Below are 27879 nucleotides of genomic sequence, written 5' to 3' on the forward strand. Positions count from 1 at the left end.
TCTCGGACATTCAAGAGGCTGCCTGATTCTCCCATTTTTATGGGCAGGCAGTTACTTTGTCCACCCAAGAATGAGTGTCATTTTAATGAAGAGTACAAGGACCATAAAGCAACGGGACGTGGGAAGGCAACAGTGCAGTGAGGCCCCTACAGCAGGAAAGCTATATTGGAGGGAGCAGGGAGCACAGCCCCTGTGGTAAGAGTGGCACACTGCAGTTCAGCAAATACAAGCAACAGTAACTCGTGTGCAGCAGAGGGAGGTTAACCTTGGAGCAGGGGACAACGCACAATGGAGTTGTGGAGGGTGGGAGAGAGATGTGGGGGCTTGGGGGGGTCTTAAATTAGCCAGGCTGGGATCTGGTCAGGATACCTCAGGTCATTCCCTAGCAGATCTTCCAACTCTCTCTCACGTGCACACAGCCCGTAGCACTTTTAGTTTGATGTCTCACCAACAACGCAGATTTTGTGTAGTTATTTTCTTAACAGATGTAAAATTTTGATCTGGCTTTGTTACGTTTTGCAGAAACATCAATTCTCACATGAGAGAGAGCCAGGTGCAGTCAGGGCTATGGGTCTGATCTTCCCTTGAGGCACCAGCTGCCTCCTCAGGGCATTTAAATCTCTCCCATGGCCTTTTGTAAGGAAAAATAGTAGAGTACTTACAAGTGAGAGAGAGCAAGAGAGCTGAAGACTGATCACTTGATTGTTGTATTCTGAACACTGGTGTGTTGATAATGCAGTTTCTGTCTTCTATATAAATATGTAATCCTGAAATATGCTAAATAGGGTATTGAATTATTTTGCTTAAAATCTTCAAATTTCTGGAACTTCAGATTTAACAGGTATGGATATGAATAAAGACAGAAGGTTCCTCTGAATCTTGATCAGCCTAGACTGAGTCAAGTTAATCCTTTAAACTGAACGCCAACAGTATTTTCTGCAGATTTTTATTCTTTATGCAGAATTAATGTGCAGGTAAAAATTCACTGTTTTAAGGTGCTTATAATTTTCTCCTTCACTCTTTTTTATTGTGAGATTTTCTGCAGCTCATCAAGTTTAACCGGCATGGTAAAGACACCAGAAGTTGCCAGAACTGGTGCTACCACAGGGGTAGCTGAATTAGTGATCAGATGAGTGAGAGTTATTTTCTTAGTGTAGACAAAACATAAGGCAGTCTTAGCCATGCAAAAACTGCATTATCTTGAATGATTTTATGGTATCGGAACACCTGCCTACCTTTCATCACTTAGGTGGAAGCTAGACATTGCACTAAAAAACAACTTCAATAAATTTTCTCCCTATTAACAGCCTATGAACTTCTCCTTGTTAGGTATGATGTATATAATTTTACTCGCTGTCTGGCTATGATCTAACCTTCCTTATTATTTTTATATTTCCCCTGGGATTCATGTGATCAATTTTATTGTTTCTTTATGACAATAATATAAAGCTCTCCAGAGCTCCCCAGCATCAATGCACCTCTACAACACCCCTGAAGCTGGGACTGTGCCATTAAGGTACAATTGAGCCCTTAATTAGCAAACATACTAGATTACTGTAGCAAGGCTATGTAGCTCTTGTTGAGTACCTTAGCTACATCAGTTAACACCTATTGTTGCCAGACACCTCTGTGCTGATTCAGGATTGCCTAGCTTTGAAGTTTGTTTAATGGGTTTTATGAGAACCTAGAAGTTCATGTTTTGCTTGAAAACAAGGTACTAAGAATCATGGGCAAGCCACACTCCTATTAACTTCATGGAGAGCTTCCAAGTACTTGCAGAATAGTTTAGCCTGGCTTCAGATCTGCCGCTCCTGGTTCCAATCCTTCACCACCACTCTAGGCTTCAGTACTGTTGAGATCCCAGGGGTATCTCCAAGGCCTTCTGGTTCCTGGCTTCAGCCCCAAGTCCTATTGTAGCTCTTAATAGTGACCACTGATGATTCTTCTCAGTTTCGATAACCATGAAGGAGCCTGCAATACTGTAGGAGCCCACAGCTCTCAGCAGACTGCCATCAAAGGCTCCATGGAGCATAGTTTGAGAACCACTGATCTAGAGAAGCAGAAGAGAAGGCATGGTTTTGTGGTTGAGACACTAGACTGGGACTCAGGAAATCTGGGTAAAATTCCTGGCTCTGCCACAAACTTCCTGGAGAACTTGAGCAAGTCACTTATTCGCTCTATGCCTCAGTTCTCTATCTGTAAATTATACTTCCTTTCTCCCATCTTTAGTCTCTTTTCTGTGCAAACTGTAAACTCTTTACAGTCCTACTCTGCATATTTTATGCCGAGCACACTGGGGGGGTACTCTAATATAAATAAATAATAGTGAGTAGCAAATACCCCACTTCCCACCCAATATTCTGGATGAATCATTTGTACTAATACAGAACTGAGATAATGAAAATTTTAATTACTATTTGGGGCTTGTCCGAATACTACTGATATTGATTTACAAAAATAATATTGTGATCTACTTCTGAGCTACCCTGAAGGTGGATTTAATTTAACAAAGTTATGAGCACTTGACAGTTGCACATAGAACATGCCCAGTAGAGTATTTTTTCTCAAGGTTGTTTAATGGGCACCTAAATAGGATACACGGAGCATGTGTGCATCGGCGTTAAGTGTGCTTTACACTTCTTAACCCCCTGGAGGGGCCCCACTGGTGCTCCCTGGCTGGAGGGAGCATAAGAAGGTTGATTCTGTTTTCTCATAGGCCCTTGGGGAACCAGTGTGCAAAATCCATTCACTTTGACTGAGTACCAGGAATCAGAATTGGGCCTATAGACTACACCTTATATTTCTACTGTCAGATTTTATGGATAAAACATTTCATTCAAACAGAGCTTCTGCTTTTTGGAGACGTGTTTCCTGTCTGATTTTGTCTTGTGACAGCTACAGGAGTCTAATGAAAAATGAGAAGAATGTGTTGGAGATCTCAGCAGCCATATTTCACAGTGTGATTTTTGAAACCGTTTGTTTTCTTAACTTCCTGAGGTCAACGGTTACTAGAGATGGATGTCACCACATGTGCTGATTTGAAAAAAGATGGTCAGATTTTAGGTAAGGTTACAGTTTTATGGAAAGGCAAAGAATTACAAAATTACTTGTCTTCATTTGGGGCATGATCAAGGCTTCAGAAATGCTAGTTTAGAGTACAGCTGATAGAGTAGCCTACTTGAAAAATATCATGAAATTTATCATGTTTTTCTGTGATTTTTTTTCCCCATTAGTAACCCACAGCTGGACAAATAATTCATGAATATTCATATATGTATTAATTGTATGGGTTTTTAATAATAAAATATTAGGGCCTGATCCAAAGAATCCCATTGCTTCCAGTCACCTTTAGTTCTGTCCCTTAATAAAAAATCTTTTAAAATTATTCATTCAGATACACAAATATGTTAATTAAGTTGCTTAAATAGCATTAAGCAGGCATTGAGAACTTATCAATTATTAGGAAAAGTGTGGTCATCTGTATTGTATATTAAAGAAGCTAAAAACATTTACTAGGATTTTTTTAATCATGCTTTAACTTTATTTTAATATACAATAGTATATTCCATGGAACTATAATACAATAAATACTAGTAATGTTTAGCTTTTATACCTTAGTGTTTTCATTCATAGATCTGAGTGCGTCACACATAGGAATTTTTCAACTAAATGTCAATTAGTCAAACCATAACTTTTAGTGGAAATGGGTTGGTTTTGATGAATTTCTTGACACCCAAAAATGTTGGGGTGGGGCAGTTCTGAAGTTGTCAAAACATCCTATTTCAACATCTTCTAAATGAAAACAATTGTTTTTCGGGTTCAGAATGACTTAATTCAGAAATTTAAGCTAATTATAGTCGACATCAAAACAAAATGTTTCCAAATTATTGAGATGAAACATTTTGAGTGACCTGAACCAAAACATTTTTTGATTTTCATTTCATGAACATTTTTCAAATTCAACATTTTGCCTGATTTGAGACAGGGAAAATCTCAAAAATGTTTGCAGGATGCAAACACTATTTTCCCCATCAAGCTCTATGTACAAATGTGGGTACATATCATCCCCATCTTACAGATGGGGAAGCCTGAGGTACAGAAACTGATTAAGCGAAATGCTAAAGCAAATCATCAGCAGAGCTAGGATGTGAACGCTAATTCCCAGTCTCCTAGTCTAGTGCCATATCCACTGGGCCACGCTGTCATTAAAGCAGCAGACTCACCAGCCTTGCAACTAGCAGCCAACTGAGCAGTTGTAAACACAGTTCTGCAGACACACTCAGATGGACCAGCAGCTACACTACAGCAGATCACCATCAGGTTTCACTTGTTAGTGTTTGGAGGCACTTCTATCCAATAGAAACATAGTAGCCCAGGGGGTTCAAATTAACTCAGTTTAGACTTCAGAATTGGTTTTAACGCTTTGGTTGCTGGATTAAAGTCTCATTAAAAGCACATATCAAATTATCTGTTTCTGATTATTACAGTTTTAAGCTATGAAGTTGTATAGTTTACAGTTATTAGTATTTGGGGGGAATTGAGGGAGATAGGAGGAAGGGCTGCAACAGAAAATACTGGAAATAGAACACTAAAATCTTACTTGTATTTGAGTCACCATATACATACTGTACCTCTTACGTAATCTCAACTCACTATTTAGGAATTGAGACACACAAGGTGGGTGAGGTAATATCTTTTATTGGACCACTTTCTGTTGGTGAAAAAGACAAGCTTTCGAGCTACACAGAACTCTTCTTCAGGTCTGTGTCTTCTTCGGGAATTTGTCACACAACACCCATTAGCATTCATGGGGGCAATACCCTGGGTGGTGAGTTGAGAATATAATGCTTCTGGCTATAATAAAGTTCAATGTGATGCTCCCTGCACTACATCAGAGTTTTCTGATTTTGCCGTAGAGTACATTTGTACTGTGGCTAAAGAAGAAAAAGAAATAAAATGGAAGGAAAAGAGTATGACAAAAGTGAATGGGTCTGGTATAATTGAAACTGGTTACAAGGCATCAGATGCAAATATCAAGCAGTTATGCTTTAAAATGCTGAATAGATGGTACAGGACAATGCAAAGACTGTTTAGAATAACCCTGAAGTATAGTGAAAAATTACGGGAGGTGTGGGAACGTGGCAAGTGTTTTCCAAAACAATCTTATGGGATTGCTTACACGTCCAAAAGTTCTGGCAATCAGTAGGAGACAAACTGGAAGTAATAGCTGAGCAGGTGATAACAACAGAATCTGCACGGATGTTAAATGACATTTTAATACTGAAAGTGGGGAACAAATGACATATCTGATAAAGCAAATGATCTCTAGTGGTAACAGAAGAAGTGATATATAGCTAGTGGAAAGATAAGCCACTAATTTATGCATTAACAGACATACTGTAGCCCTTTTGAAATAGTATGTACAAGGTAATTTAGAGAGTTATGAGACTACATGGAAACCATTTAAGTATATTAAATGTTTTGCAGTAAAAGTCGAGTGGATAAAAAAAACTTAAATGAAGTTTAATGAAGAGAATCTAAAATTTCCACTGCATAATTAGGGTTTTTTTAACGGATTTGTTAAGCATTAACTTTATATGGAATATATTAGTGAATCTGATATGAATTATCCTGTTCCCACCGATGACAGTGGCAAATCTCTGACATCACTGGGACCAGAAGCAGGCCCTTTGATAATATCCTCTGTGAGTATATATATTTTTTACTTGTCAAATATACCATGTCTCTACTTGATATCTGTGTGTGAAAGTGAAAGACAAAAGATGTCACGCAGATACTGGCATGCAATTTCTGTAGAAATATATCAGAAGTAGTTTCCGTTAAAATAAAAATAATGCTCTAGTTTTTTGCAAACTATATCAGCACTGCAGGTGACACTGCTGGAGCAGTATGGCTTTGTGGATTTTGCAAAAAGGTTTCATGTCAAACGTCATTTTTCTTGTTTTGAGCAATCAGAAGGTGGCCTTTGCAGGCAAAAATGTATTTGCTAGTATGGCAAAGGTTCACGGGACAAAGAGTATGGAAATTTGCATTTTGTTCTATTGTGAAACTATGCAAGCAAGTTTGTCCCTACAAACATCAGTGCCCACTGACTACATTTAATAGATTTTTTAAAAATACACTAATGACATTAAATTGGGGTCTCCTTGCTACTCACTAGAGCTAGACAAACATTTTCATTTGAAATCTTTTTTGCATGAAATGTCTCAACAATTTTTTTAGGCTTTCATCAAAAAAAAAGAAGGTGAAATCTTTAAAATGTGGTTTTCAGTAGCATACAAAAAACAAAGAAACCAAAACTTTTTTGACAGCCCAAATTGAAATAAATTATAATTATTTTTTCTTTGGGTAAAAATATGTCCCATGAAAACTTTCAATCAGCTCTACTACGCCTTTAAGCAGGTGGTTCATTGCAGATATACAGACAGTACCATTGCATAATGTGTGTGATCCTAAAACTCCAGTAAAGATATAGACCATAATTCTTGTTGACTTTTAGTAGTAACTTAAGTTTACCTTTGTAAAATAAGGTACCTTGAATATCAGGAGTCTGATCCTGTTGTAGTTTGCCCAGCCAAAACTCCTTCATTAACTTCAGGGGGAGTTAGGGCTGCAGGATTGGGCTAAAATGTTGATGGCTTGAATTTACTTCAATTTGCAAATATCGTTGCCATTGACACATTGATTAGAGATGGACTTAGTCTGCAATACTTGGCTCTGGAGCTGAATTTCATGCATGCAAATGTTTGGCGAGGGAGGTTCAGAGTTGGGGATTTGGCTCAACATGTTATAAAGCTAGTATGTCACTTCCAAAATTTGGGGATTTCAAACATGCTGCAAAGCTTGACATTGTTTTGACTCCAGGGCTTTAGTTAAACCAATCTCTAATATTCATATCCCTGAAAAATATTCCACATTATTACTGAAGAACAGTCTTCTTTTCTTTGAAACTTTGAAACCTACTGTTCCCTCCTGTTTTCCTCTAAGCAATTGTGAATTGAAAAAAAAAATCTAAATAGGTTCATCTTATCTCATCGAACCCACAGGGAGCCCCTTTCAGAAAATCTCCCGAGTTCCCTAGCCATTTGACATTTGATTTATTGGTTCTCCTCCTTCCTTTGTTACAGTAGGTCAATTACACACTGAGCCAATGACAATCCCCCTGTAGGAAGCATACACATTTAACATTGCTTTGCTAGCAGAGGGTGGGTGGCCTGCATGTACAAATGCCATCGATGACGTCTGACAGACGGATGAGGAAGTCAGTGGGACATCGCTTTGTATCTTTCCTTTTTCAGCACTGTCAGGCACCCTGCTTGTGGTATTTTTAAACTATGCTTCTGATGTCTTCAGGAAATAAAAAACAACCCACATACCATTTTCTCAGAGGGTGAAAGTATTCCAGAAAAAAATGAAGATGAAGAAAGTATTCCAGAAAAAAAGGAACAATAGAATGGGGGACTTGAAATGAAACAATGTGTTCATTGAAGCACGTCATCGCCACCAAAATCTATGCTGAGGACGTTTTAAAAATCCTTAGGATACATGGTAGTATTTTTCTTTCCTTTTTTATAAATAAAAAACAGCTACATTACATACAGAGGAAAATAAAACTCAATATAATACAATAAAGTACTGCATAAAGTTTTGATCCAACACTGTCTGCAGTCAGTGGCAGTCTTTTCACTGACATCAGTGAGACCTGGATCAGGATCTTAAAAAAGGAAAGTGGAAAGCCAATGGTCCTGATTCTCCTCTCACACCAGTAGAATTATTCTGATGTGAAACTGTTGAGAGAGGGGCAGAAACAGGCCTTTAATGTCTTCCGGATGTATTTCTTCAATCACTGAACAGCATTCAATATTGTTTTTAATTAAACCACTAAATCAAGATAGTAAGTACTAAAAACTGCATCTCATAAAATAAACATACAGATATTGTTAGACCTCAAACCAGCAAAGACTTATGCACTTGCTTAACTTTATGTACAGTGAGTGGTCTCACTGAAATCAATCAAGACAGCTGCTCTGCTGGAAGCCATCAAATCTGTCACCCTCACTCTTATTTATTACTTATGTACAAAAATAGCTTGTACTGTCAGCAACTTTATCTTTGATAAAAAGTTACTAACTAAAAAACAGGTCATGCCAGTACTTCATTAAAAGGCACTTCCATATATTCTAGTCCATATTAGTCTATGCCATACAATGTTGGAAGGAGCCAGCGTAGAAAATCATTTCAAACGTGTACTAACATAGGGTTTAATCCTGCACTTAGTGATAAGAAGTGTCCCACTGAAGGCAGTGAGGCTACTTTCTTGAATAAGGATAACTCATATGATTGAGCATATATATTGTGTTAGAGGCTCTCAAATAGACTGAGGTGTATCATTTTATCCTAGATATTATATAAATAGTTGCTTCATCAGTAAAAAACCCTTCTCAACTATTAAAACATACTAGGCTTCAAAGTAAAGCTAAAATACTTTTGTGTTATTTTTTTCAAAAGTGCCTAAGTCCCATTATCAAAAGTGATTTAGGCACTTAGCTGCCTAAGTCACTGTGAAAGACAATGAAAATGTGGCTCTTAAGGGCCAGGGGACAGATTTTTGAAGATATTTAGGTGCCTAAAAATGCAGATAGTGACTAGTGGGATTTTCAAAGGCATCTCGGGACCTAACTCCCATCATGTACTGGCTGTATTGCTTCATGAGGGTAGTCATCTCTATGCCATAAAGGGGTGTAGGAGCACAGCCTGGACACCCTGGAAGTTCAGTGGGACATTCTGGAATGCTAGGGGACAAGAGCACTGGGAGTTGGGATGAAGACCCAAGTTTACTTGCTCAAGCTAGGCAGAGGAGGAGGACAGGAAGGAGCTCTTCATGGTGACAGGGAGATATACTATTGAGTGCTATCAATATATAAGGAGCAGCCAAATTATAAAGTTGCAGCAAGTCACATGGCAGGAAGTGTGCAGAAAAGAGCAGAGGGCCAAGAAGTGAACCTTCTGGTATAAAAACAAAAGCAAAGCCTTTTTTCCAGCATTGTTTTTAAAGACCATCTCTAAAATCAGCTCTTATCATATGTGCTGACTGCTTAGCACCCACTAGCAGCCCCCTATCAATGCCTCTCCCTCCTCCCAAAGCCTCCTGCCTGCCGGCGGGCCCCGCCAATCAGCACCCCCCCTCCCAGTACCTACCACCTGCCGCGGATCAGCTGTTTCGTGGCATCAGGAGGTGCTAGGGGGGAGAGGGGACGGAACTGGGCAGGAAGAGGCGGGGCAGGGTAAGGGTGGCAAATTGGTGAAGGGGTAGAATGGGGGCAGGGCCTGGGCAGAGCCGGGGAGGGGAGCACCCCCGGCAGATTAGAAACTGGGTGCCTCTGACTCTTATTGTACAAATCAAATGATGCACTGCCCCCAACCTGGATGTCCTAGGCTAGTAGTTCTCAACCTTTCCAGACTACTGTACCCCTTTCACAGGGCCGGCTCCAGGGTTTTTGCTGCCCCAAGAGGCGGGGAAAAAAAAAAGCCGAGATCGCGATCGGCGGCAGCTCCACTGCGCCGCTTTCTTCTTCGGCGGCAATTCAGTGGCAGGTCCTTCCCTCCGAGAGGGACAGGGACCCTCTGCCGAATTGCCGCCGAAAAACCCGATGTGCTGCCCCTTCCCCTTGGCCGCCTCAAGCACCTGCTTGCTCAGCTGGTGCCTGGAGCTGGCCCTGCCCTTTCAGGATGCTGATTTGTCTTGCGTACCCCCAAGTTTCACCTAAATTAAAAACTACTTGCTTACAAAATCAGACATAAAAATACAAGTGTCACAGTACATTGTTATTGAAAGGTTTTTGACTTTCTCATTTTTACCATATAATTATAAAATAAATCAATTGGAATAGAAGTATTGCACTTATATTTCAGTGTACAGTAATATAGAACACTATAATCAAGTAATTGTATGACATTTTAGTTTGTACTGACTTCACTAGTGCTTTTTATGTAGCCTGTTGTAAACCTAGGAAAATATCTAGATGAGTTGATGTACCCCCTGGAAGTCCTCTGCATACCGCCAGGGGTACTTGTATCTGGGGTTGCCAACTTTCTAATTGCACAAAATCAAACACCCTAGCCCCACCCCAGTGGCGTATTATCGCGTAGGCCGACAAGGCCTAGGCCTAGGGTGGCAAATTTGAGCACCCACGGAGAAGCTCCCCTCCCCACCCCCCCCCGCTCCAGCTCACCTCCACCTCCTCCGTGAGTGTGCTGTCATGTCCTGTTTCTCTCCTCTCCCTCCCTCCCAGCACTTGCGCTGCGAAACAGCTGTTTCGTGGGGCAGGGAGGGAGGGGGGAGGAGGGGGAACACGGCACGCTGGGGGAAGAGGCGGGGCTGGGGCGGGGATTTGGGGAAGGGATCCAATGGGGCAGGGAGGGGGCGGAGTTGGGGCAGGACTTTGGGGAAGGGGTTGGAATGGGGGTGGGGAAAGGGTGGAGTCGGGCGGGGCCAGGGGTGGGTGGGCGGCAATTATTTCAGGGCGTAGGGGCAGCAAAATCATTAATCCGCCACTGCCCCACCGCCTGCCCCTGTTCCTTCTCTGACACCAGCAGGGCGGCGCTTACCTCAGGCGGCTCCCAGTCAGTGGCGCAGCGGGGCTAAGGCAGACTCACTTACCTGCCCTGGCTCCATGCTGCTCCTGGAAGCATTTGGCATGTCCAGCCTCTAGGTGGAGGTGCCGCCAACTGGCTATTCACAGTGCATGCTGCCCGAGCCTCAGGCACCGTCCCCGCAGCGGGCATTGTGGCCAATGAGAGCTGCAGAGCTGGCACTCAGGGCGGGGGCAGCGTGCGGAGGTTCCCTGATTGCATCTGCACCCAGAGGCTGCAGGGACATGCTGGCCACTTCTGGGAGCTGCGCGGAGCCAGGGCAGGCAAGGAGCCTGCCTTAGTCCCGCTGCACCGCCGACCGGACTTTTAACGGCCTGGTCAACGGTGTTGCCAGGGTCCCTTTTTGACTGGGCGTTCAAAAACCGGACGCTTGGCAACCCTACTTGTACCCCTAGTTGAGAATCACTGTTCTAGACCCTAGGTGCAGCATACTGTGGTTTTGCTGCATGGAAGTCACTGTTGAGAGACTTTTCAGTGTCTCGCCCCAGAACAGTATGCAGCAGGGCTTGGAAGTGTTGTGGGCTTGGGCTGGGGCAGTAGCCAGTGGATTTATCACTATGCAGATCAATAGGCCTAACCCCTACTATAGGGGTAGTATTGGGCAGTAGGATTGGGCTGAGGCGTCTTTCTTAGTCATGAGTAGTAGCCATGACATCAAGGGGACTAATCACATGGATAAAGGTTAAGGGTTTTGAGGATCAGACCCTTAGATTCCCTCTGTGAAGCATGTTTACCCAGGTGCTTTGTGGGATTGTGGTATGATGACAATATTTGGCCCGTAATCAGGTTCGGACACCAAAAGCTCCCTACCACGGAAAGCTACGCTCTAGATCTGGTGTTTCAAGGCCTGCAACTTATCCGTGATTTTGGATCATAGACTAAAAAGGGATAATTCCATAAACAAATGATTATTAAATATAGTAAGAGATTTCACACCACTCCACAGATTTGTTTAGATAAGGGCTTTTACAGCCATTGAGTATAGATCTTTAAAACCCATGGTGCTTTAATGTTATGAAAAGCTTTCCACCTAAAATGCCTAATTTTAGAGCATTTTCAGGAGAAAAAAAGTGTAAGCCCTAATTTTTCTATTTGTGGATTTACAGTGTATTGCTTATTTTGGATCATCTCCGCTGGCAGCTTGGATTATATTATATTACACTGAGTACTACAGTCCTGACAACATCTTTTAATGGAGTGTGAATAGGGCTTCTTTTTTAGAACCCAAAAGGGAAATTGAATTGGAAGTTTAGAAATGGATCCCATATCATACCTTCTCTAGGTCTTTTTTTGAAATGATACAAGTTTTCTTGTAACCGGTACTGTTACTAGGACAGCATTAAACAAACCAGGATCATAGATTCCTTTGCTTAACTTCATAGTTAGGTCTCCTGACTGTCAGTGGTTGCTGAACTATATGTATGGGGGAAATTTTCAGCAAATAAAGGTAGAGCTGGCATTAAATCACCTAGCCAGGAAGGAAGTCCTTACCCTAAATTAAGTGGGCTTTTAGTTTCAGCAGGCTCTCACTGTATCTCTTTAAATCAAACACTTGAAGTGTATTTATTATTATACTGTGATATATGCCTTGTACTAGACAGTGAATTAGAAGTGAGTGTTGTAGAGGAGGAATAAAGTTATAGTTGCACGGAGACACACATTGCAAAGCAGCTATACTCGGCCTTAAGGCCCCTCCTCCGCAGTTGCAAAGAGCTCATAGGCAATGGCACTGGTGTGGTTCCATTGCCCAAGAGGGGCCCATGAATGCAGCTGTTCATCCCCCTCCCCCTGCCCAGGCTGCACAGAGAACTCTCCACAAAAGCTCCTTATTCAGTAGTGGGAGGAGAGCTGGGAGGCTATGAGAAAGGTGGGGCAAGGGCAAAGGGCAGATGTTACACTGATCCTCCTGCCAACAAGGGGCTGTGTAAAGGCCTTCTGTAGACGGCAGTAGCCTATGCGGTGCAGCTCCACAGTCGTTCTGCAGTGCCGTGGAGAGGGTTCCCTCTGGGCTTTGGATTGACCCCTTTATGCAGAAGATTTAATTAGGGCCACCTCCAGGAAACCACCATAAAGCCTCAGTAAAAGGACTCAGCTCTACAGGAAAACAGCACGGCTCTGAGGGATGGAATGCTCAGCTCAGCAGGGCAGGAGTCTGCACAACTGAGCTGTAATCACTTATATGGGAAAGTGTGAATAGGGATTTTCTATTACCTTTCTGTGGGAGTTTAGCCCAGGGGATCTGTACTGTGTATAGATCTACTGGCCACACCCTTTGCTCTCTCAAAATCCACAGGCTGGCAGTGAGCTGCACAAATTTCTGTGGAATGGGTCTCAATGTTTACCCCATATATAGCCAATACACAACTATAACACGGCTTATGGGCCACCTGCCCCCATGTAGAATGCTCCAGAATTAGTTCCTTTGTTTGCTTGCTTTTCTTGCTGAAGAACTGCAGTCTATCTCCTCTTTTCTTTGTATTGCACTCTGGACAGTAAAATGCAACCTGGGCTTTCCTAGATAATAAGACAATAAAATATTCATTTAGTTTGTGTAGTTCGTTTTCCCCCAAGTAGAGCTTTGAAGCTGCTGGGCCAAACTGAATGAGTTCAGCTCTCCAGAGGGAGCTCCAAAGGAACATAATCTGTGCTCAGCCATATATAAAAGCCACTGGCTCGTTATTTAAAGTTATACTTTTATATCTGCATGTGCTGTACAAAGACATAAATTCTTGAAATGAAAATTATTAAAGCAATAACATCTGGCAACCAGGAATAGTCATCTGATGATGCCTGGAAATTGGGACATTAGTACGGCAAATGGATAGATTTGGGGCATTATCACATAACAATGGATCTATTGTCAGACGTTGTTTTATAATTCTCTAACCCCCAAAGTACAAGGGAGCAAAACGTGACACTGATTCTAGTACACAAAGAAAAATGTGACTGATCCAAACAATAACACTGCAACATTTTCACACAGAGAAATTATTTCTGTATTAACCGGTATGTGGAAAGACAGCCATAGAACTGGCAAGAAATGGACCTTGAAGTTTTTCACATGTTTCCTCATTCCAGTGCAGTTTGTGTTCTGTGGTAAACAGTCTTGTCCTCAAACCTCAGAAATGACCAGTCATATAACATGTGGCTGTATTTCAGTTTCTAGTTTTAAAATAGGGTAAGTGGGACAGTAATATGTTCCCAGTGAATATTATATGCTAATCAAAAATAATTATGACTAATATAATTAGAAGAAATTTGAGCCAACAGATATAATCTTGGGACAGCTCCACTGAAATCCATGGAATGATACTGATTTATATCAGCTGAGGATCTGGTCCTTTAATTTTAAACTAAGACCCTGATCCTGCAAAAATGCAAGCATGTGCTTAACTTCACACACTAAGAAGTCTCATTGAGTATGTCAACGTGGCAGGAAAACACCCACGACTGTCCTGTGTCAGCTGACTCAGGCTCGGGGTGCAGGCTCTGGGATCCTCCAGATTCTGGGCTCCACCCGAGCCAGTAGGTCTACACAGGGGCATGCACATTAATAAAAATGTGGCTGCTTTTGGAGAGACACTTTCTGTGCCCCCCGTGGCCAAAGGAGTTGGCTGCTCCCTCCCTCCCATCCCCAACCCCCACAGCTGGAGGAGCTGGCTCTCCACCCATCCACCTGGGCTGGTAGAGCTCGCTCTCCCCTAGCAGCTGGAGGAACTGGATCTCCCCCTGTGGCCCCAGGTCCAGAGAAGCTGTCATCTCTCGCCCCAGCCTGGGATGGAGGAATTCGATCTTCCTGCCCCAGCCCTGGAGAAGTTCTGTGCCCCCACTGATTGGTGGTGCCCATGCCCCTACTTGCCCCCTACTTGCGCACGCCTCTGTGTCCACACTGCAACTTTGTAGACCTCAGCCCAAACTCCACGGGCCTGAGTCAGCTGATATGGACCAGCCACACCAACTGACTCTAATGCACTACTCACCATGCATAAATTAAAGCACAAACACAAGTGTTTCCACGAGCAGGGTCTTAATTAGCCATGTCAAATGCTCAGGTGCTAATATGAACTAGCTCAATGTTACTTCATGCCACTTACCAGTTTCTTTTTGTTTAAAAAAAGATATTCTGTACTCTAAGTCTAGTCAATGAAAATTATTGACTACTTGGGAATTTCATGCAGGATATATGCAGTGGTTGTGAATATTTTATGTTATTGTTATTACATATGTATATGTTATTGTGTCTACTCGACGAGGCTTCAGGATTTTGTGAATGTGTGTAATACATTGCACTGTAGTTCTAAGAGATTACAAGGATAGATATCTGGTACAATGATTTAACTTTTGCTCTAAAAGATTTTGATTCACAGTCCCTGAAGCCATGGGTAAAGCATCCACTGATTTCAGCAGTGCAGGATCAGGCTCTATCGGTGAAATCCTGGCCCCATGAAAAGTCACTGGCAAAACTATCTTTGATTTCAGTGCACCCAGGATTTCACCCTAAATGTTCAATAATCTCCCAGCCAGGGAATGCTAGGTCCTCTTCTCCTCTCTGTTTTATTGTGCTTTGCATTGTTTTCTTAATATAGACATATTCTTTAAGTATGTCTAGACTCACAATCTGCAGTTTTGTGCCCATTCTAGAAATTTCACAAATAGAGTGCTGATGGCTAAGACATCCATATATTCGAATTTTCAGGGGGCTTTGGAAAATATAAGGAGTAGAACACACAGATAAAATAACTGATCAAAAAATTTTCCCGGGTGAAGTGAGACCCTGGAAGTAAAATCCATATTCATTCTCTACTATAACAGGAAGAACAATTTAGCTTTACCTGAAATGATTGAGTAGCCCACACCATTCGTAATTTGTCCAGTCTTCCAGTGTTTACATCTAAATTCTTCAAGGAGAACATGTGTGCGTGTGAGCGTGAGCTAGTGAGACTTCTCAGCTAGATTACAACCACTACAGCTTTTGAGTATGTGGCTATAATAGAAGTAGAGCCAGATACAAATCTTTCAGATGTGAAGGTCTAACAAGTTTCCTCATTTTTGTAAATCAGACAGTGCAGGGCAGTAATCCTTCCTGTTACTTATAACAAAACTTCACTTGCACTGTGGACTTTTCCTGTGGTCAGGACTGGTAGAAAACATGGAACAAGCTAATTAGGTTGTCAGCTGGAAGCATTTTAATCTCCTGATAAATATCAGCTATCAGTAAGGGTGAAATAAAACAGCATTTATGTGTAACGATTTTTGAGGGGTATATAATTAAATCTCGGTTTTCTTAGTGGTAAAATATTCAGGGAATTCAATCAATGTGTTACATATCTTTCAAAGTTTCTAATGTTCTTTGTAAACTGCCTTCCTTACAATGATGAATTACTGATCTATCATTCTGGGTTTGTTGGCCTCAGGTTCTTACACAGTGTGGACAGACAAGGCATGTAATTTCATTCCTACTTTCTTCATACACTTTTCTTTGGCCTGTTGGCAAAAGCCCTTTGGTGCCAGGTCTCATATTCCAGCTGTTGTACATTTGTCTTACTATAGTGCAAATACTTTTGTCATCCCTTCAGTTTTTGGAACTAGGCTGCAGGGCAGACAATATTTGTGGGAAAATCTGTGGAGTCTGGCTACACAGTCTGATAGGCTGTATGATGAAGTATTTTGTTTCCTAATCTATTTTTGGTAAAGACCAAGAAAATATTTTAGTGCAATTGATATACATCTGCATATATAATATGGCTACATATGAACATAGCAGTACCATACTCCAAGAAAGTGGAAGTACTTAACCTGCAATACTAGTCCATCTGCAATGTGTAGGTGCTCTCTGTGCTACGCTCACACATGCTGCCATGCCTACACTGTCATAACATTCTTAGAACTACCTAGAATCATCCCTCCCTCTGCCCCATTATTTCAATGAAACCTGAAACCAGGCTGAAACGTCCTTGGCTTCAGATTTCATTACAAATCCAACATCAGGTTCATGAGGCTTTTGTCAGTCCTGGGCTGAGTTTCATGAGAACCTAGGTGACTGTATGGCAGTATGTGGAAATAATGTGAATCTAGGTGCTTTCTCGTTGGCTATGTTTGAGCATGTCTTTACATTTTGGGGTTTGTTCTGCATAGAATCATAGAACTGGAAGGGACTTCGAGAGGTTATCTAATCTAGTCCCCTGCACTCAAGGCAGGACTAAGTATTATGACCATCCCTGACAGGTGTTTGTCCAACCTGCTCTTAAAAATCCCCAATGATGGAGATTCCACAACCTCCCTAGGCAATTTATTCCAGTGCTTAACCACTCTGACAATTAGGAAGTTTTCCCTAATATCCAACCTAAACCGCCCTTGCTGCAATTTAAGCCCATTGCTTCTTGTTCTATCCTCAGAGGTTAAGAAGAACAATTTTTCCCCCTCCTCCTTGTAACAACCTTTTATGCACTTGAAAACTCTCGGTCTTCTCTTCTCCAGACTAAACAAACCCAATTTTTTTCAATCTTCCCTCATATGTCATGTTTTCTAGACCTTTAATCATTTTTGTTGCTCTTCTCTGGACTTTCTCCAATTTGTCCACATCTTTCCTGAAATGTGGCACCCAAAACTGGACACAATACTCCAGTTGAGGCCTGATCAGCACGAAGTAGAGCAGAAGAATTACTTCTCGTGTCTTGCTAAGAACACTCCTGCTAATACATCCCAGAATAATGTTTGCTTTTTTTGCAACTCTCCCCTTTCCCTTGTCTGTCCTTTGTCTGAATATTGTCTTATAGATTATAAATTCTTCCTACATATCAGTAAAGTGCTTAGCTCACTTTGGGTACTAGGTTAATAATAAATAATAATAATTAATAATGTACATTTGTTTAAACTCCTGTGGTGTGTGAGAAATCCAAATCATGATAAGGTGCCCAGTCCCTTGGTTCAGATCCTTACCCAGACAAAACTTCACTTGACTTATATATCTTAATTTATTACTTGAATTTTGCCTGGGTAAAGACAGACTAAGAAATGCAGAATTGGGCCCAAGAGCAGCATACTAAAATTTTTTACTTTATTTTATTTTTGTAGAAAGAGAGAGAATAACAGCAGGTTGCTTTGGATAAATCAGCTAAAATAGCTGAACTTTGAGCAGGGGCGGCTCTATGTATTTTGCCGCCCCAAGCACGGCAGTCAGGCAGCCTTTGGTGGCATGCCTGCGGGAGGTCTGCCGGTCCCGTGCCTTCGGCGTACCCGCCGCCGAATTGCTGCCAAAACCATGGGACCGGTGGACCTCCCGCAGGCATGCCACCAAAGGCTGCCTGACTGCGGCCCTCACGGCGACCAGCAGGCTGCCCCCTGCGGCTTGCTGCTCCAGTCACGCGCGTGGTGCGCTGGTGCCTGGAGCCACTCCTGACTTTGAGGTGCTTATCTAAACGGAACTGAACTGCCAAAGCTTTGAGGCTTGCCCATCACTAATGCTATATTAAAGTTTCTGGCATCATTCCTCAGCTCCATATGAACTTTGCTTGGTGCATGGCCTGAGGTGGCAAAGCAAAGGTGACTTTATGCTACCTTTGAAACTCCTCTATTCAGTAGATTTGTCCAATCTTAGGTATAAATTAGAGCTGCCTTTAGGCAGGTATAAATTAGAGCTGCCTTTAGGCAGCTCTAAACTTCTCCCTGGCTGCATATGGCCCAAGGGAATATTCCAGCATCTGGGAGTAGCTGGATTATAGATGCTACATGGGTACCTTTTGGTGATTTTAGGATAGTATCTGTGCCAGCTCTACACCACATCTACTTTGAGGGGAAAGTTTTCTGGAAATGAGAGTATGGAATATTCATAAGGAAAGAAATCCAGAGTTAAAAATGTGGGAGTCTCAATCCAATCACATTTCTTAAAACTATCCAGGGTACTAAGATAGCTGGGGTACTACACGCACATACAAGCTGTACTAATAGTAGGAGTGCTAGTGTAATAAAGCCACCAGCTGTCAGCAGTTAAATGGTCTATATGAATGCTGCCACCATTGCTACCACCAGCTGAGCTAAACCAGGGGTCATGCAGTGGATAAAAATGCTAGTGGAGCGCCAGCCAAAGAGGCATGTTCCAGAGTTGCTTAAAACTGTGACTTTTCCCAGAGTATCAAAATTACAGACCTATCTGTGCTAACTTGTATTAGGCTGATCTACTGTGAAAATTCAACATTAATAGCCCCCAGACCTCCTCCTCCGGTGTCTACAGTTGGAGCAGCGCTATGAAATCAAGTTTAAGATACTGTTTCAAATTTGGAAAAAGCCACTGAGACTTGAAAATAATTCATATTCTTGTTTCCTATTGCTACTGTTTCATAAGGTTGTTTCAATAGTGTTCTCCTTTGCAACTCAGCTTCTTTCATTGTCTAGCCCTTTAGTGAAATCATAAAAATTCAGTATTCATGCTATTGTGGTATATTGAAAACTGTGTAAAAATTATAAGCTATCACTTTAAGTCTTAAGGGGTTTCCTGGTCCTACATGCAGGCTAGGGGCTTTTGGGGGAAGTGTATTATCTGTGTCCTTAGCAGTTAGTTGGCAGAATGCCAGCATAGAATAAGGTGGCGTGAGTTGTGCCTCTCTGTCTTAGGGAGCAACCTGTTTTGTCTCTCTCTCTTCCTGGATTCTTAGGTGTGTTATTGTTCTGAATTCTAAAAAATAAAGTAGTGTTATGTTGCATCGTTCCAGCAAGAATATTGTATGTTTTTATCTAACTTATCTGTTTATATCCTGTGAACTTAACAATTATGAAATCAAAGTATGTTGTCATGAAAATGGAGCAATTTTTGGTTTCTCTCTGTACAAAAGGGCATAGTAGAGCTTGCTCATTTTGTGGAGAGTTTTGATACCTATGGATGAAAAGGGATATTAAAGGATTATTATTGCTTGGGTTCAGGTAGGAGTTTGGAATTTTCAGACAATGGATTGTTTGTGAACTGTTCACTACAGCTATCTGCTCTTCGTTGTTTGTGGTGTAAAACTGGTCGCATGGTATTGTTTTTGTTCCCTGATTAGATAACTGAAACTTTTAAGAGGGGAGATGCAAATAATAGATGACTAACCTGTGAATAATGAGTAATAAATAACAAACAGCAAATAATGCCTGTCCAAATTCATGAAATGTTCTGATTTTTATTTTAGTATATGTATATGTGGATCTCACTGTAGATATGCATGCATCACATGTGCAAGAGACTGGATTATTAGCAATATATGTCAGAGCCACTTGTGGACCCTGTTCCTCCTTGTGCTCCTATATGAGGGTATAAGGGATAGGATGGCCACTACCCTCTCTCAGTTTCTTCTTACTGCCCATGCAACTGGCAAGTGTCTGACCTTCTAGTTCTTAGCTCAGGCTAAACTTCTTCAAAATTTTCTGCAAATCTTCAGAACCACTTCTGATGTCCCATTTTGGCTGATCACCACCTGTCCGTAGCGAATTTTGTTGATCAGACCCCGCCATGTAACACTTCCTGAACAGACACCACTGTACAGGACTTCTGAAATGGTGGATTTGAAACCTGCAGGCTTCAAGACCTGTCCATTCAGCAATGGACTAATTCCCATAAAGGACAGGAACAGTAGATGTCTCTTCTGTCTATGGGAATCACACTTCCAAGCCTGATGCTTGGTACACTTATTCTTCTCTGCAAGGATTCACAAATTGTGAGATGTGAGGTTGAAACTCTGCCTTCTGGAACACTCCATTAAGATCAACTGAAAACTGCATATGAACATCCGGGAGGCAATCAGGCTGGCCTGTGTAGCATTCCTGACTGCTCTGCAGAGCTCCCTGGTGCAAATCAGGGAGGCAGACAGAACATCAGTAATGTACTATATAAACAAACAAGGAGGCACTTGACCCTCCCTTCTTTGTCAGGAAGTCATCTAGTTTTGAGTATGGGAGTGACTCCACTGGCTCTGCACCTTCCAGGGGTTAGCAATGATCTAGCAGACTTTCTATATGCAGAAATATGGTAACCAAACACAAGGGGTCGCAGCAGAAATCCATTCTAAACCCAGTATTCTGCCAATGGGGGATTTCCACCAAAGATTTGTTCGCCACAGTGGACAACACCAAATATCTGAATTTCTGCTCCACAGGAGGCATGAGCTCAGACTTGCTACTGGATGCCTTCCTCCTTTAATGGCCTTGGGGACTCCTCTATGTTTTCCTGCAAATTCCCCTGATTCTCAGAATAATATCAAAGATCAATGAGGACAAGAGTTTGAACGTCATGATAGCTCCATATTGGCTGAGACAGTTTTGGCCAGCAGACCTGTTACAGATGTCCAAGCAATCTTCCATGTGCCTTCCGGCCTTCCCAGAACTGCATTCAGAGTGTTCAATATACTATGTTACCATCAAGATGACCATGAGAAAGACCATTACCTCAGCACAGAGAGTCAGCAAGCTCCAAGCTCTTCTGGTCAGGCTGTCTTACATATCCTTCCACAGGACAAGGTGTTGATGAAACCATACCCAAAATTCATCCATAAGCTGGTCTCTGAATTCCAGCTGAATCAATCCATAACCTTAGCAGTCGTCTTCCCAAAGCTGCACTCTGCTGCATACTTCGGACCCCTCCAAAGCATTGCGCTATTACCTCAACAGGCTTTCAAACTCTCTCCCTGCTTTTTGGTGGCCATATCTGACACATTGAAAGGCTATGCTTAGGTCATTTCAGAGAATTTTGAAGTGAATCATGCAGTGAATTTCCATCTGCTCTCAGCTGGCTGGTGATATGCTCCCTCCCAAAGTCAGTGCACATACCACCAGAACACAAGCAGCGTCTCCTGCTTGGTTTAGAAACATGCCAGTCTCCGACATCTGCAAGGCAGCTATTTGGAGCAACCCACTAACTTTGTTAAACATTATGCACTTGACCTGGCAGAGAGGTCACATACCAAGTTCAGGAAAGCAGTACTTGAATCTCCATTTAACTGATACCCTTCTCTTTTACTGGCCAGGGAGGATACCGCTTTTAGTCATCTACAGTGTGATCCCCACCAACACATACTTGAAGAAAGAACAGTTACTTATCCTTTGGCAAGTGTGGGTCTTGGAGATGGCGTAGTCAGTGGAATCCCACAACCTGCCCTCTGTTCCCATTTCTCAGAGTCCTCAGCAACACACGCTTTCATGTGCAAGGGAACTGAGGGAGAGTCATAGCTGCCCCACCCTTTCCGCCCTCGTACGGGAGCATGAGGAGGCTCAGGGCACATGCGCAGTCGGAACAGACACTGCTAATACAAAAAAAAATCCAGTCTCAAGTGCAGTGGAACCCACAATAACTATAACATCTCAAAGAACTACACTGACTGATGAGTAACTGTTCTATTCATATTTCCACGAATGCCTGCAATGTCCTCTGAATATTCAAGAATAATTAACAATAGGACCCCACAAACATCAATGAAATTGAATTCAAGACATTTATTTGTAAATCTGTTTATTACTTATTTGAACAGCTCTGTCTAAATCCAAAGTGAATTTGAAATGACTCATGATATGAATGAAGTCTCATTTATTGTTCCAAACTTAGCAATAAAGTTTATATGACAATTATCTGCTTAAGGTTACAAACTTGATAGGTTTTCTTTGTCTGCACCTGCTATTGATGTTGGAGGAAGGGAAGCGGGAAGAATCTACTTTTTATTTGAATAGCAGTTACTGAGTTACATTTATTTTCTTATTTTCTTATTCTCTCTTCCTCGCTCTGAAAAAAAAAATCTCAGGTTCATAGGCTTAATGCCTGAATGATCCACAAGGTTCCATTTCCTGTCCATTTCATTGCTCAAAGTAACAAAAGTCTTCTCTCTCTGTTCTTTGAAGTGGAAAAGCTGGGTAACTGTTCCCTTTAATTATAAAGAAAAACCCCATTGTTCCTACTTTATTACTTATGGCTAACCACATTATGAAAGACTTTGCTGTTGACTTAGGTTTCTGTTCTTTTCCCCTCTGGATTATATTGCAATGTATATACAAGGTATAGTATATTAAATGTAGTTACCAATCCCAACCAAATGTACTCTTTATGCATGTCACTTTGGGGATGTATGGCACATGCCACATGCCAGGGAAAACGTTAATTTTTATAACCTTATGGTGCTTATACTAGCATAAGAACTGTTCATTCCATAGGTCAGTTACTATCAGAGTTATCTGGGTTAGAATGGGCTGGAGTGATCTCTGACTTACTATTGTCTAGGATTGCTTCTTATTGATTTCTGTACATTATCGTCTTTGTCTGGGAGCTGCCCAGATGAACAGCAGACACTTGAGAAAGCTAAATAGAAGTCAGCCACAGAGTTCAGAGATGAATCTGTCCTTTTGGGGTGCTGAACAGCTAAGAATCCAAACTCTAAGAGGTTTAACAATGCAGAACACCTGATTTCAGATTCAACCATTGAAAACGTACATTTGAGTTGTTGGATGTTGGAATAGTGTTAAATCAATTTAATCTAAACCAGATTTGTTTATGGCTTCCACAATTTAAAGGGCACTGCATTAATCTTGCAACAGAGTTGCCTTGCAAAATGCATTTGTGTAATATGAAAAACTTGACTATGAAGGGTGCAGCTCTTTGAAGTAGTAAGCCACTACTTAAAAATAAATATATATTGCAGTTGGAGCAGGAGTCTAAATACAGCAGTATTTGAACAAAACATTTCTCTACTTTCACATCTTTTTTAACATGGTCATCAGTGGATATTTATTTATTAACTCTATAGCATTCTGAGAGTTGTCATTTGTCAGAGCTGTCGTTTCTCAGCTGTCCTAAGTTGACAAATGGATGAAAAATTTGGTGTGCTCCCAGTCAGTTGAAAAAAGTAACTAACAGGCGGCTATGGCTTTTCCCCCAATGTTAATCCATCATTATCACCTGAAGTGCATTATTTTGAAGACTGGAGAAGGTCCATATTTCAATTTAAATGATGCTGAACAGGTATAAGCTTGACAGTTCTGTTCCCGCTAAGGCTTAAAGAGCTGACAACATTTTACATTTCTGAGACTTTTTTTTCATCCTCAAGGAGTTCTATTCAATGGACTTTCAGTGGCATACCTCTATGCCAAACCACAGACGGTTATAGTTAAAATTACACAGAAATTCCTTCATTTTATAGGACTTCACTTCACATCTGCTTAAGATGGAAAATCCTCTCTCTTCTTTTTTGGCTGTTGGTTTTCTTTTTCTTTTCTCTAACAGTTAAAATCTGCATGACATGAAAGAGAAGCTTGGTGTTGATAGATAATAAGACTCTTGTTCTATTTGGCCTGGTAGTGCAAGTGTTGTGACTATTCTCCTCTACAAAGACCTTTTGGAGGTGTAACTGATTCATTTTTCAGATTTACTGCTGAATAAGTTCTATCATTCTTGACTGTATTCTTACCAAAATTAAGCACAGATGGAAGGACTGAAAAATTGTTTGGGATCAACAGGTTAGAGACATGTCCTATCTTACCAGAAGATTTTCATTCCTTCCTCCCTTTTTCCCCTATGTACATGCACACACAAATGTATGCCATGCGTAATACAGTTGCGAAAGGTTGAGAATGTCAGGTTCAATCAGGCCTCAAGAATCCACAGATGGTTTAAATAAAAATGTTACCTTGATAGGAATAATGAGCTGTTTTAAGGAAAATTTTAAACTATTTCATTTGAACAGGAAAAGATATCTTTTATGTGTATTACTTCCAAACAGCATCTTCAGCACAAAACCTTTCACATATATCATCCAGAAAAAAGGGTTGAGGTTTTCTCACTCCACTAGCTGGTGTAAATAATCCTGTTGGAAAAATGCCCATTATTACAGGGATGGGTCCTTTACAAATGTCTGTTTCTACTCTTAGAAGGCTAGTTTATGGTATAGCATGTGTAGGGGGTAGTGCAGAGATGCTCTGGCCTAGGAGGAGCCGTGCAGAGACCGTACCCCAAGTAGGCATAATCTGTCCTTAGGCTAATCAGTGCATGTGGGCAAAGTGTACATTTGGTTGGTTCCCCTCAAAGCACTAGTCTGGATCCATGATCTAGCAAGAGGGTGCAGATATGGGGAAATGCTATTGTGGGAAACCCTTGAGTGGCTGTGTGTAGAAGGAAGGTCACTTGTACAGCTCCCCCAACCCCATATGGCCCTGGAAGAGCCATCACAGTCTGGCCTTTAACATTTTGTTGGATGTGGTTGTTTCAGGGTTTAACTTTGAAGATTTCGCCACCCTGCATTGTTTGCCATTCCCCAGAGAATCAAGCCCATGCTGAGAGGTTTTGCATAGTTAACCATTAAACACCATCTGAAGCATATATCACTTCATGCACTGCTTTGAATTTATTTCCTTTTGTTTATTTTATGGAAATGTTTCCGTTTTTAAAAATTGTTTCCTTTAGTGACATGCTTTTCTTGGGATTGTTATATGGGAAATTATGCCATTGGATTGCAGTTATTCCAGAAGTTAATGAGCTGTGTAATCAAATCACAGGCTATAAATAAAAGGAGTTTTAATGTATATAAATGCTTCCATGAGTCTGTATTATAGAATGTCCAATTTGTGCATGCATCTTGCCAGTTCAAAATAATCTAATTTACATATTTTGTTTAAAAAGTTTGCCCACCAGAAGAACCTCATTATGGCACAACATCTTGCTCTCCTGTGGGTTGATAGGATTTTTTTTAACATGCTGTATTATTATCATGTGAGCACACTGATCTTTGAAAGTGTTCTTAGATGGAAGTGATGAAAATACCCAAAATTTAACTTTTATAAATTGAAAGGCTTTCAGAATACTTGTAAATAAGCAAAGGTATCAGCTTTAAAACCTTTAAAATTTTATACAACTACTTTAAAAGTTTGTGATATGTATTCTGCTTTCTCATGCGAGTTGTAGAAGGTCACCAACCCTATTTCTATCAGTCACTGTTTTTCTGTCTATCTAGACATTTATACAGCATTCCTCACTGCAACAGCTGAGCATTATTATCTCAGACCTCTATATTTATTCTGATATTTCATAAATGCATTGTGGTTAATGAAAATATATAATGGAAGATAAGAGAATTTTCCCACTAAAGATTCAGCTAAATGTTAAGGGCCAGATGCTCTATACCAGAGCTGGTATAAATTGGTCTTTTGTGCACTTATTTCAATAGTACTACACTGATTTATATCAGCTGAATATCTGCCATTAAATATTTAAGACCAGTTATTTTTTTTAAATGTACATGGTCACATGGTGTTCCTTTGAAAGGAAAAGCTGCAAATAGAAAAAAGTGCGTGTGACATTTCACTCCATATTCTTTATGAAAATATGCTTATGTTATGAATATGACATAACTGAGCTGTACTTTATGCAAGATGGGTCTTGTAGGTATCATTGGAAAGGTTATAATTTACTGAATGTCATTATCCAATTTGTATGCCTGTATCATTTCTGTATCTGAAGTTAGGAATATTGACTATGTACCTGTATTTCAACTATGCTGCTTTAGGTGACACCCACTGCTAACACTTCAGGTACAGCAATGGAAAAGTCAGACAGGGCAGATGGCCCATCAGCGAGGACAATGGACTGTGAAAAGGCTTGGCCTTCCTGCTGACACTCCATACTCCATACTGACTCATGGATGCTGTGATACTACAGAGTCAGATGGTCTTGTCACCTGATACTAAATATTACCTGGTACTTCTTTTAACTTTCCACTGGAAGGGAAGGGGGGTCAAGTTTGGGAAACAAAGGATTCCTGCCTTATGTAAATCCTATTTAAGGGCAGGGAGGAAGGCAAACGGGACTCCTCCTCTCCATGTCCTGTCTGCCCAAGAAGAAAAACTGCTAAAGCCACCTGAAGTGAAGGCAGGGGGGAGTTCAGACTGAGACGGGTCCAGTCTGAAAAGAAATATAACTGGAACTCTGAACCACAGAAATTTTGCAACCTGCCTAAAATAATATTTAGGGTAAGAAATTACCGTATATACTCGTTCATTAGGCTGTTCGTTTATAAGCTGACCCCCCAAGATGGTTAGGTAAAAATAGCAAAAATTGTATGACCCTTTCATAAGCTGACCCTATATTTCAGGGGTTGGCAAACTTTGGCTCGTGGCCCGTTAGGGTAAGCCGCTAGCAGGCCTGGTCGTTTTGTTTACCTGGAGCGTTCAGAGGCACCGAGCCCCTCAGCTTCCAGTGTCCATGGTTTGCCGCTCCCATTGGCTGGGAACGGCGAACTGTGGCCACAGGAAGCTGAGGGGCTCCATGTCTGCAGACACTCCAGGTAAACAAAACAACAATGTATTAGATATTCAATTCAATGATTCCATAGAGTTTAAAATCATCAAATTTTGGTGTAGACCCATGTATAAGCTGACCCCCGCTCTTTGACGTGTCACTTTTTTACCAAAAATATTCGGCTTATGAACAAGTTTGTATGGTACATTTTGTAACCTGTTTCTTAAGTATATTGAGCTTAGCTCATGTATTTTGCTTTATTTGGTCAGTAATCTGCTTTGTTCTGTCTGTTATCTCTTATATTCACTTAGAATTCAGTTTTTGTAGTTAATAAACGTATTTCTTGTTTATAATATAACCCAGTTTATGTAATTTCTAACTGTGGAGGGAGTTGGGGGGAGAAGTTGTGCATATCTCTCTCCACCTTGAGGGAGGAGGTGAATTTCATAAAACCTTTGGGTTTGTACCCCTTAAAGGAAGTGGGCACCAGGGTGTTAGGCCAAGCCCCTAAGGCTGAATCTGTCCAGAGCAGATTTCTGTCTCTCTGTGCAGCCCTGCCTGTGTGCTTGGCTGGAGGATGCTTCTGAGCCTAACCCTGCAAAGCCAGGTAAAGGGGACCCAGGCTGGCAGAAAAGGCTGACTCAGTGGCACCCCAGCACATCAGGTGACACCCCAAAGGGCCCAAAGCCATCACATTGTGCAGAAAATCTCATGGAGTTTCTAAAGGAACGTGAAGGTAAAGTATGGAGCCTTGCAGAAGGAGTAGGTGGCTTGGTCTTGGAATCTTATGGATCCCTCGGATCCGTAGGCAACTCAAGAAGTCCTTGGTCTTCTATGAGGTGATCTGACTCCTCCATGCTATTCCCTGGGTCTTGTACATTCCTAGCAGCCTAGCTAGCTCACCCTCACCTCACCTCAACCCTGCCTCCTCTTAATGATGGCAGAAGATGCATGTAGGAGGTGATGCT

Source organism: Chrysemys picta, chromosome 3 (assembly GCF_011386835.1).
Source record: "Chrysemys picta bellii isolate R12L10 chromosome 3, ASM1138683v2, whole genome shotgun sequence".
Lineage (NCBI taxonomy): Eukaryota > Metazoa > Chordata > Testudines > Emydidae > Chrysemys > Chrysemys picta.